The following is a 12696-nucleotide window of genomic DNA, read 5'->3' on the forward strand; positions in this document are numbered from 1 at the left end:
GGCTGCCTGACCACAAATTGAGCGGTTTGTTTCGTCCGGGGCGATCCGCCGATGGGAAAAGCCGAAAGAGTCATGTGCCTCGGGAACGAGTTTCCCGGGTGTCCGCCATTTATCAAGCCCGTTGGAAGAAATTTCCTTAGACAGTCCGTAAGTCCTTCTTGAGAATTTCGTGCTTACAGTTACAACTTTTGTGCCGAGGAAAGTTTCGCGAAATCCTCCGGCAAAAGTTTCTTGTATCGGGTTCCGCGAGGAGAAAAACTTTCCGGCCTGCTTACGGTCTGCGCGATTCGTAACCTATCCGATTGGAGATGAATATCGTTAGTGGTGTCGAATTTGAATTAACACGTTGAGATCTCGTTGAGTAGAATTTCAGGTACCGATTACGCTCGTTTGCCTGGGATTCTTTTTATGGGCCCAGGGTACTTAATCCACATAAATAATGTTGGATTAAGTTTGGGAAGCAAGGACATTGGACACTAGCGAATCCTTTGATTAAATGTATATATATATAATAGTATAAATTAATGCAACATATTGATGAGCGAACTTGCCACGCGGACGATCTAGAACGCAACGTACGTAACACAGTGCGGTGCGCGCAGACTCGGACCGCGGACTCGGCCGGAAGTCCGAGCCCATGCCACTTTGAATAAGGTTTTCCAACGAATAAAATTTAAAGTAAAAATTGCATAATAATGCACTGTTTATGCGCTCTTCAAATCCGTAAGAAACAAATTTTGCCCTCGCTCCGTTTAATGCGAAAAAATTTATTTAAACGGAGGGGTTGAGTAGGCTGCTAATAAGCACTCTCACATATTAATGATAAGCGATATTGATAGAAAAACATGCAGGATTTATGCGTGAATTATGCGCTATCGTATAAGAGTAATTTCGATTTTTGCGTTTCATCCCTTAAGGAACTTTCTTTCTGGTGCAAATCTACGTTTTGTCTCCTGACCTGTTAACATTAATAAAACGACATTATTCAATTATGCACGACAGATTAAGTGTTATTATTTAGATAATTTTAATTTTTGTGTTTTAATCCTAGTAATTTTATATGTTGGAATATACTGGAAAGAAAACAGCATCTCCTTTCTCACGAGATCAATTTTCGTAATAGATTTTAACGAAAAATCTAACAAAGAGCCTATCAATTTGGCAAGAACAGACCACACAGCGTCCCTTAATTTAACCCTCTGGACTCGAGGCATTTTTCTATAAAACAAATCCAATCCATTTTTATAATAAATTTCTGTAAAACCAAAAACTCTCTGGCGTGCAATCAATTGCGTTCAAGATTAACGTTGCCCGGCATTGATCGGAGGGTTCGAAACAGGCGTCCAGCGTGTTAATTCTGTCGTAGGAGCTGAAAAGTCGAGGACCAGTTCCAGCGATCGAAGGTGACCAAGGGTGGGATCGAACGAGTAGTAAATGCGAGGATTAAGTCGAGAGGGCAGCTCGTAAATCAGAAGCTCAGCCAGCTATGTCTGCGGTGTCGGAGATAATAACCATTTTGTGCTTCCATAGGCTCCGTTCCACCCCCGTCGTTATAAGCGATCTTACGACAAGGGAGAGGGAGGACCCATTCAATTAACTTCGTAAAACGTAAATCGAGACGCTCCCGCCTCTTCGGGTCTCTCCCCCCTGCCCTTTATCTCTATCGTTTTCCTATCATTGCTCTTCCTCCACGAGGTCTGACGTCTTGCTCCCCTAATTTTCCTCGCTCGAGTTCGCCGCGAGCGCAGCCTCGTGCTGCACCCACTTCGAGACACGCTTATTGTTTCATTTGCATATTCAACGCGTGGCACAGTTGTTGCGTATATTATAACGCATACCGATAGCGAGCACCCTCTTTATTATCTTTTCGGACTCTGAGACGGTTCGTAGAGCGTTATGACCTCGTGCTGTTGCTTTACATGCGTGTAGGTTGTCGCCGGATAAGTGTTGTGCATGCACTGTAATTGCTTAGGGCCTGATATCTGCGAAGAAACAAGCTTTTTCTTTAGCGGGTAGCACAAGCTTTACACTAGCGTTTATAACTGATTAGTATCAAATTAAGTTGAACTCGTATTCGAAGTCGTATTCTTGAACGCTTAGGTATGAAATGAGATGAAATCGTCTGAATTGAACCATCGAGGTTGAATGTTTTCCTGTCTGAAAATGTTATGTAGACACCAATAAGGGATAGTTGAATTACTCAAAGTCCTAACAAATGCTTCTGCGTCCAAAATTATCTTATCTCTTCGTAGTCTTAGATGGTAACAATTAAAAGTAATTGAGGAAAGGGACTGGTTTAGAATATTAAATAAATGCGTGTTTTTCAAAATACCAATAATTTTGGTTACTAACCCCCCTTCAGTAATCATAACAAAATGGAAAAAATAACACATTTTTTTATGAACGAATTTTATTTACTGAACGTATCCCCCATAAAAGCCACGTCGGGTCCAAAACGGGACCGAAAGTTGATATCTACTGTTTCATGTTGGTAATATTAATCCTAATACAAATTTGTGAAAATAAAATTAAAACAACTCGCGTACACTACAAAAATTTACACAGGGTTGCCCATCTGTAATCTGCCCTTCTACATACCAGAAATCGTATGTGTCATATGCTTAATGGTAATATGGTAAGGTCATGCTACAGTGCTACGGTGCTGTAGTTACGCACCACGTTATATATGCGGCGTTCTTTGCGTAAGAGTGAATGAAAATGTGAAATAAAATTTAAATAAATATCCTACATTTTAAACATTCGTGGGTTACAGATGCGATTTAGTACCACTTAGCTTACGTGTCTGTTTACTACTGTCTGTTTCTACTGATGGTGAAGTTTTCAAATGATAATATTATAATTCGTTATAATATTATCTATTTCAACTGGATGTAACTGTTTGAAAGGTAGCGAAAATTACAATAAAGAATTTACTACTATTGTGTGTGACCATCAATGCAAGTAGAAATAACCAGTAATGGTCAGACGCTACGCTATGTCACAAGTAGAAACAGACACTAGTGGACGGACACGTAAGCTAAATTGTACTAAAACGCACCTGTTTGTTGGTACCAGTCATTCTTGAATATTTCTCGTTCGTCATTGTGAATTTAAATTAGCTTTCGATTAAAAAACCTTGAAAGATTCAATAGTTTTATTTTCCATCGCCATCGCAATGCTATTAGTTTGAATAGCTTGTCTTCAGTACGTTACAAAGTTTAACGAATTTACAGTAATCGCATTAATTTCTGGCGACGTTCATGTACTCCTTCTGAATTCCCTATTACGAACCAAGCAGATTCGGTGATTTATGCAGATTGTTTTCCTAATATCCGAGTCCTTTAAGGAGTCATATGTATTCTGATTGGAGCACCGATTTCGTCAACATCTACGGTCCCATTACGCGTTAATCTTCTCCGAGAAACGTGATGTTCATGTTGAAATTGGCGAAGGAACACGGAAAGGCCAAATTCTCGAAATCCAACTGACAAATCCCGTAAGTTGTTACCTCAGTAATGCCATTTGCGTATTCGCTTGGCTTTCGAGTAGTTTCGGTTCTGTAATCGATAGAATGCTGAAAGTACTATGTAATATTTCCCATTCAAAATGGTCCAGAGATTTCCTCAACAGCGAGTCTATTAAGGGTATATTCTAGTCTAGAGCGTCAGTGGTGAGTTCGTTTTGAGGATATTTTTTTTTGATACGTAAGGGTTTTGCACACATATTTATTTCAATTTTAAGAACGTACACAATTTGTTCAAGGTAAAAATAATCAAAAGTAAACGCAGTGCAAGAGGTTTTCTGCTTATCCGAAATGAAAAAATCACGAGACATCTTTATTAATATTAGCGTTGCTAAACACTTCAGAATTTGAATATTGATTTTTTGTATTTTTTGGTCTTGGTATATTAAAAAAAAAATATTGAGAATAATAAGATTATTGAAAACCATGGTTGAAGCGATAAAGACACGTGTGCTGAAGATTTACTTCAAATTTGAAGTCATTAGGTCAACTACACTGCTTCAAATAATTCGTGGGACACTTTGTCAAACCGTCGTAACCATGGGAGTTTTCAACCGATTGGAATTAAACTCCGTGAGGAGTAGATGAAAATTGTGTAGATTGAAAAATTCAAAAAAAACCTTTAGGGCAACTCTCTTTGATGCCCTCTAAAAAATGCACCCCTTGAAATCCCACTCGGACAAATCCATCCCCCACAACCCCCCACAACTGCAAACGTTACGAGTTTATAATATAATTTCTAACGTTTGGAAACAGCAAATTAAATAATGTGACATACCATTGAATTCGTTTCGAAAAAAGCTGTCGTCGCATTTAGCGACCTTTTGCTCGTTAGTAGGAACGTGTTTTCGAACAAAATCTGGCGTGCACGGACAATTTATTGCTCGAGCACGAGCATCACATAGATGGGACTTCGCTTTAAGAGATGGCGTAGCAGTCACGTCCACGCGACGTTCGCCCAGTCCGTATCGCTGTCTTTAACTAGACGGGGACTGAAAGGGTGGTTCCAGTACGTTTTTTCGCCCAATAGGGGCATTTGGGAAATTTATCGGTCGCGATGCAGCAGCTCCTTGCCACGCATCGCCTCCTCGATACCGTATTCGCGGTCTGGAATCGAAAAAGAAAACACATACCCAGCAAACCACAGTTTGAATACCAAACGATCCGTCGGCTACTCCACCCTCCCTTAACTCCGTCTAAGGTCACCTGTTTCGCGCGAGTTTATCGAACCCTCGCGTTTTCAACGCGTCGGATGAATTTCGCACGTCGATTACGCCGCTGTTAAGTTTTTCCCTCCTGCGCCCCCGCGAATCGCGCGGTAATTGCCGCTTACTAATAGTAACGTGACCAGCCACGATAATGAATACGTAGTTACACGAGTGTAATAGCTTTTTAATGTTTCAATTGCGATCGTTCGGGACGGTGGAATGTTTCAGCTGGAATTTAGCGATGTTAACGATCGAACGAGGAATTATTTCAGCCTCTCGTGAATATCCACGTTTCTCTTCTACATATTTTTAACGCGGATGACTCGGGCCCTTTTATAGCGATCTTGATACACGCACCGCATACCGATGGCTGTTTGTATCGGAGTCTGGAATTTCAGAAGGCAGCGTTAGCGGTTAGCATGCTCGGGGAAATGGTTGAGAATTCGTGGGGAATACACTTGAACGTCCTCGTGTACGTGCGATGGCATGAAAGACCGCGAGTTTGGATTTCAGAAGACGCGCGTCACGCAATCGAGTGCAACTAATGATGGAATGAATGACCTACGGTAGAATCTCTTTTATTCGTATTCATATGGACTTTATTTATGTGAACACTACACGATTATGATACAAAAGTTTGGTGATAGATATTTCACGTAAGCACGATAAATAACATATGCAGTAATATATTGAATATAAGAAATTAAAAGAATTCATCTGTCTTCCTGAATGTTCAATGGGTATTCTAAATTATTTTTAAACATAAATATACAAAGCATATGAATTATGCAAAATATGTAAAATAAAATATTTATTTTTATAGTATTAGATTGTAACGTTTGGGGACGTTTATTTAACGTCTGCCTAGAGCCGGATGTATTTAACCTTCCTCTTTCGAATGAGCCTTCACCCAGCCTCAAATATTTTCATTTAAGGACGAAAAGTGAAAAATCACTGACCCCTTTTTAGGCCCAATTTTGTCGGTAATGTCGCCTCGTTGCATTACCCGTATCTACCCCCTTAACTCTCATATTTATGGAGACCTGCTAGTCTCCCTACATTTCGGGTACTTCGAGATCGTTAAACCTGTACTGTAGCTGCCCACACGCATGCTACAGTCCCTAAGAGTGACCTAGCATTCGTCTTCCTTTGGAAAAGTTACTGTTTTGGTGGTGTTGCAGGGCGCAGAATAAAATCTACTGCACTTGGTACATAAAATACTTAATTTTTATGTTATAAACACATAGTGACAAGGTAGCGTTCGAATTCGCACCGAACAATCGTTCACCGCATGTTCGTAGACGAAAAAAACAAAAACAAATGAGTGACGACACCTCATAGGTCAGTATTGTAGATACGTCGATAATATATTACAATATCTCTACAAGTGGCGTATTGAAATTAAGTGCCGGTAGTGTAACAGAACTCGTTTCTTTTAGTATAGTCATGTTTCTCTTATTTTTGGTAAAGTATCAGACGATAATGGGAAAAAAAGTTCGTCTGAGCGAAGCAGGTGGACAGATGAGCCAAGTCGATTCTTTTATCGACTCCACTATAACTTTTTACTAACTACAGTTAGATTACGTTTAACTGACCGCTTGGGGCCACTTAGAGGTTATCTCCACTATACCGTTTTGTTACTCCATCGTTCCACCTCCAATCTCCTCGCGTAAATCTCCAGGTGCGCGATCTCTGTCTCTCAAACAGAGATAACAGCCATCATGCCGTGATAGTGGGAGTCGTATCCGACACGATTCGCAGTTAGTGGCCTTGAGCATCCAATTGAGTTTGATCTGGCTAGTTACCTAGTTTAAAGGCACGGCAAGGCATGGTTCTTGATACCTCCATTATGCATGATACGTTTCCTCTGTTCGCAGGTGAAGAGAGCATTGTCGAAGTTGTGGAATTCACTCTAGGTCACTTTATTTTCGCACGCTATACCCAAAGCATTCGGTGGCAGGTTACAAACATATTTCTGTGTCGATCATCGAAGGCACGTGGAGTTGCAAGTATTAGGTTATGCAACTGTTAAGGGGTACTATTTTCTCTGGATTAAAAGACATGCTTCTTTGGTTAATATTCTCGTTGCCCAAGGTTCGTCAACCATTTGACTCCGGGATGATACTTGCTGGAAATTCTAAGAGGCGTAGAGGTGTGATTTAAAAAAAATATCAGCTTACAGAGAATGATAAGGCGGAACATCATTATATTTAAAGTTTATTCGTAGGACGTTTTGTTTCAAAAATGAAAATTAAAAAATTGAACAACCTTTTTCCTGAGATCTCGTAATGATCGAACCCTGTTGCTGTTGTCTATCATTTTCTACGAAAAAAGATTAATTTTTAAAAAGTCGAGTGCCAGGGTTCGCATAGCTCTCGAAGTAGGCCTTAATCTTGCCGTGGAACGCGCGGGAACTCGTTCCGCAAGGATGCATCGCGTCCTTGGTAGTGGTATCTCGTTTGGGGTGGTCGACACTGGATCCTGCAGAATCCTCGGCGGCATATCAAGCAGTTGCAGACACGGCGGAAGATTAATGCGAATCCGTCCCGATGGTCGTTACGGACCTAAGACGATTACATCCTGCTTAAGTTCAGAAGCCGACGTCCCTGCCATCTTAATCGCTGGGTCACGTCGGATGTACGCCATTCTAATTAGTTAATCTACCTTTAGCTGCGTTAGCGAGATTGTCTCCGCCCCTCCTCCCTCCTTCCTCCCTTCCCACCGTCTAGCGGAACAGATGTTAACACGAAACATGTACCAATTAGAGGTGGTGAGCTGCCCGTTGCTTGACGAATACCCCCACTTGTCCGCGAGATATCGGCGTTTTGATATCCGTCGGTTACGTCTAATCACTTACGTGCGTCCCAACTAATTAGGCGGCGCGATTGGTTCACCTTATTATGAGGAGGCATTATCGTGTAAGGGATGCTGCGATCTATAATACAATTAGCATTAATTGGAACGGAGTAATTAACCTTTGGCGGGCCACAATCGCGTTTCGATGCAGATTCCGTGCAGCGTTGCGTGTACGTGGTGTACAATGTGCATGGACTTAGTCTGGCAGTTCTCTTTAATCTCTTGCATGGATTGCTTCTTCTAATCCATACAAATGGCAATGCGAAGCGTCCGGTTGTAGATCGATCGTAGGGTCGATCGACGCTTGTAGATAAATATACAGAGTGTCCCACGTACTGGTTGTTGGAGTTAGAAAATAATTATCACTAAGTTAGTCGTTTTTATAAGACACTCTTTATTTCGACCAGAGAGTTAGGAGCTGCGTTGTTGGTATCAACAAAACTACGATCGAACTGAACGTTTCGACGTCAGTGGAAAAATGCAGCGAAAACTATCGGTGCCCTCTTGTCTCGGAAAAGGTCTGCTGACTTTCTCTTTCTGGCCATAAACTAACTCCAAGAGCATACTTTGTCTAACCACGCGGACACTTTATCTAAACAGACACGGTTAAAAAATAGCTAGGAAGCAAAGTGCTTGAACTGCTCAATTTTTTTCTCCTACACCCTGACATGAATACGCTGTCTCGTGTGTAAGCAATTGGCCGACTAATCGCCTATAATTAAATTCTTAATTAGACACGGTAATGGAATATGCCGCATGGGATGAAACGAGGCAGTATGAAAATTCCGGGCGTATAAAGTTAGACGATAAAACATAACGAATGGCGGCAGATACGGTCAGCGAAATTTCACTTGCAAATTGGACCCCCGCAACAATATAGCTTCGGGTCCATGTTACAGTGCGTTTCAGTTACGAACTTCTGCCAGAATCGTCGCAGCTTAATTTCATTTAACGTATCCGTTTCGTTCCGATTAATTCCTACACGAAATTCGATGGTTCTCTGCTTAAGATACCCGATGCTGTCTCTTCCGTCTTGCTCTCGACGCCTGCCCCCATGTAACACCCTTTGTTTCGCGCAACCACCCCTTCCAGAACGCCTCGCTGCCACGGCTTGACGAGGAACGGAGTTTCGTATCCGACAAGGGGTGCGTGCCGCGACTATCAAGCAGGTCACACATTACTTCGCCGGGAGAAAGGACGCCGGGAATACGTGCAAATTGGACTTGCTCGGGATATATGCACCCTTGGCTTATTTAAAGTAAGACTGCTTCGTTTCCGAGCGCTACAGTGATTCGGAAACTTATTTGTGTGGAGCAGGAAGCTCTTGTGAGAATTACTACTGTTTTTTTTTTTAAATTTTATTGTAGCAAAGTGTTGGGAGCGCGCCTAGGAACCGATCCGTATCGATCGGTATGAGCGAGTCGTGGCTGGAGGCGCCGTGGTCGGGGTGCTGCGCTCGCGAGGTTATGGTTGGCATGGCTGCGAGTATTTGTTATGTAGTAATGATGAAGACTGTATAAGGAGTCCTAACTGTGTAGCGTAGAAGTGTTATCAAAATCCCGTGCTTGAAGTTATACAATATTTCGTCCACTCGCGGCGCAAGCGCGCACATTATAATACACGTATGACATATACAGGGTGTCTACGTATAAGTCCGGACATACGCAGGGTGTCAATTCTACAACAAATTTCCAACAAAAAATTACTCTTAGACATTTTCTTTGTGTCGCCTTGTTCTCAAGTATTTTTACTTTTAATTGTTTTGTGTTTGTGTTTTCGACTTGACACTCTTTGAACGGCCATAACTCCGTTAAATTACAGTGCAACCCTAAAATCAGTACACCATTCGAAAGAGCGTTAAATTTCCCATCTCCCTGATGCAAAATCAAAATTTATTACGTAGGTTTCATAAGTGAAAAGTTAGGTCAAACTTTACATCGTGACAATATTAAAAAATTTGTCTTTTTCTCTATCCGTTTTCCGGTTTTAAATACATAGTTGTTTGGCGGGCACTTCTCGGGAAAAACTTCCTCCAAGTCTCAGCTTTTGAATGGTATTGTCAACAAAAATTCTACGGTGGTATTTTAGGGAGAAAATGACGTTTGAATGCAGAAAAGCGGACGTTTTTAGGTGAAAAGCGACATTTTGCAACAAAAACCGACTTGTCACTTTAAAATTAGCTTGACATTGGGTTTGATGTATTTTTTGGTGATACTCCCGAGTCTCCCCAATTAGGAAAAAAACTGACAAAATCTCAATCTGCCACCATAATGGGCATCACGTAATGCTTGATATAAAGAAATGTGATACGGGTGAAAATGATGTCGAGGGATTCTTAAGCCATGGAAATGACCTTGAATGACATTTCAAGGTCAACATAATATAGTTCAATGAACTCGTCTTGAGATAAGCTACGTGTCTAGCGTGAAAAAAACTACGTTTCCATTTAAAAAAACACAGGTGACCCTCAAATCTCGGAGGCACCTCCACGTAGGAAAAAACAGTGTACACCATTGAATGTTCCCCTTCAGATAGAGCATGTTTCGTTTAAACATTTTTGTCGAACGATGAATATTTTGCGAGATAATCGCGTGGAAAGATTACAATGAGACACCCTGTATACAACTAACAGTAGTATTTCGGAGAATAGACACGCCAGAGAAAGAGAAAACATTACGTATATTCTGTGCTCTTTCCACTAATCTTTTCAGTCGGCCATGAAAGATTTATGGCTCCTCGCTTTCACGGGACTCTCGCTTCTTGTCGGATCTCTCACTCGGCGGGCGACTTTAAATAAAAAAGTGGGGATAGCAAGTTCCTTATTTCGAGACAATACCGTACCATTATTAGTATTTTTGACTGGACTGGAATTTTTTCGAAAGCCTAACATAATTTGAACTACAGTCAGTGAAACACGAATCCCATAGCATTTCGCTACGTATAATTAGCGAAAATTTCATCTCACCGGGCGTCAGCGTTCCTACTACAACCCTTAACGAAAAGCCCTCGTCAGCGAGCTTGAAAGGAAACGCCAATTTTCCAAAATTTCATAATTTCGTCTTAAATCGGGTGATCAGCGTCGCGAATATTTTGAAACTTCTGAAATTTTTCGCCGCTGAGACCTGGCGAGCTTAAACCGAATATATCCTCCAGGCGCGTCTGTAAAATTGAACCATCCAGGCCGGTCGTTCATACTTATTCATCACTCGTTTCATTCATCTCCGAGATATTCTTACGTCGGCAGGACTTCATTCGTCTTATTCCGTATCTCGTCTCGCGCTTTTTGTTATTACGCTCCGTTCTCGCGCCACTTTTTTCCCCCCACCATTCATTTATTATGCTTATTTCTCCGTCTCCCCGTGGCTGCAGCCACCAGTGGGAAAAGTAATAACAGGTGTACGTACAAATTGAACCCGGCTAGGAGCGCGAGGAGGTAGGAAGACCTCATTTACTCTTCATTAGGAAGTAGCCGTACGCCGTGCAACTTGGGAACACGTTGTTCAACTTTGCGAAGTTAATTTAATGTCTCGCTGCATCTTGCTTTAGTTCCGGTTATGTTGGTTAACGCCATTGTTAATCTTGCCGTTAACGTTCGCCTGCTTCGTCTTTGAATGCTGTTTTGCGTGAAGCTCCTCCCTTCTCCCCCCTTACGCGGTCCGTACCCTTCCTTTGGCGACACTTGCCGTAATACTCGCGAACAATTGTAAGATAAATCTTGCACCCTATGAATTCCGAAATTGTAGAAACGGCTTGATCAACTTGGTTAACTCTGCGAGGCTTGGTTTACCAGCGATCTATTTCTGGAGCAACGCGTGGCTCACGTGTACCCTTCTTTACGTGTAAATACGTTTCCTTCGAATTAGAATAATTTATTAGAATGCTTGTGAATTCGGTACCTCTAATTAAGTGGGTGTTTTGGTTTGACAGATTCGAAGAAAGAATTTTTAAAGAATTGTATTTTGGAATTTTTAGGATGGTTAATAATATCCTGAAAACTAAGTTTTTTTTATTGAGATTTATAAGAATTACAGAAACTTTTATTGAATAGTTGACGAGGGAAAATTTTTGAAAGATTATAAATTATTTTTATTATAAATTATTTATTATAAATTATTATTTTTTTTCATACACAATGGTATTTTTTAGTTATTTGGGCCGCAAATTAAGAATCAGATCAGAATTGCAAAATTCAAAATGGCGTATTCAATATGGTCGACGTGTATACCAATGTTATTAGATTTTCGTGAAACTTGATATTTACTTAGAATGCAAACTTCGAATCTGATATGAAAATTGCAAAATTCAAAATGGCGTATCCAATATGGCTGACACCTACTCTAAGAAGTTATAAGATTCATACTTGAATAAATCTGTTTAATTTGAAAATTGAATGTCACATCTGCCAATTTGAGATTAGTGAATCAAATTCAAGTGGAATATTTGATATATATAATTAGATAATGAAAATAGATCTTGTATGTGGTCAGACATGGGGAATAAATGGTATAGTTAGATATTGAAACCAAAAATAACACCTAACAAGACGAATAGAATTACAGGAACCAACACTGACATTGATAGCTATGCGATTTGAGAAAAGCTTTTTCGTGTCTCTTGTCGTATATATATTCTGAAGCTTTTACGGTATTGGATAGGCGGTTTTGAACTATTTCAGTAGGATAGATATTTTTAGGATTATATTTCTATTAAGAAAAAAATAATTCCAGATATTTCACAGAGTTTTATCGTCGCATTTGCGTTCAATGTCAGATTTTTAATCGCGAAGTCATCGGTTCTATCATTTTTGATATTTACATGATTTCGATTGTAGCGTCGAGTATTCAAACTGTAACGAATGGGAAAAATAAAGTATTATTATCGATAGGTTCCTACTATGCATGCATTAGTGGGGCGGATGTACGGTGCTTGAGTGCTCGCTAACGGAAGGACAATCAAATTGTCAGAGCATAGAGAGAAGCTGAGGGTTAAATGAAATTAATCCTGCATCAGGATAGCCGCATGCGGCCCCTCCATCAGCTGCATGGACAAAGGCGATAATAAATCCCTGTTCGAGAGCTATTCGGAAAGCCGGGTCTATTTACTTAAAGC

The 12696-nt window shown here is 40.7% G+C and overlaps 1 protein-coding gene across 8 annotated transcripts in view; it reads left to right on the forward strand.

The window, feature by feature from the left end:
• LOC128886370 (putative polypeptide N-acetylgalactosaminyltransferase 9) overlaps nucleotides 1–12696 on the forward strand; it is a 407410-nt gene that overhangs the window by 65384 nt on the left and 329330 nt on the right. The gene's annotated exons all lie outside the window — the stretch shown is intronic.

Source organism: Hylaeus anthracinus, unplaced genomic scaffold (assembly GCF_026225885.1).
Source record: "Hylaeus anthracinus isolate JK02 unplaced genomic scaffold, UHH_iyHylAnth1.0_haploid 0, whole genome shotgun sequence".
In the NCBI taxonomy this organism is placed as follows: domain Eukaryota; kingdom Metazoa; phylum Arthropoda; class Insecta; order Hymenoptera; family Colletidae; genus Hylaeus; species Hylaeus anthracinus.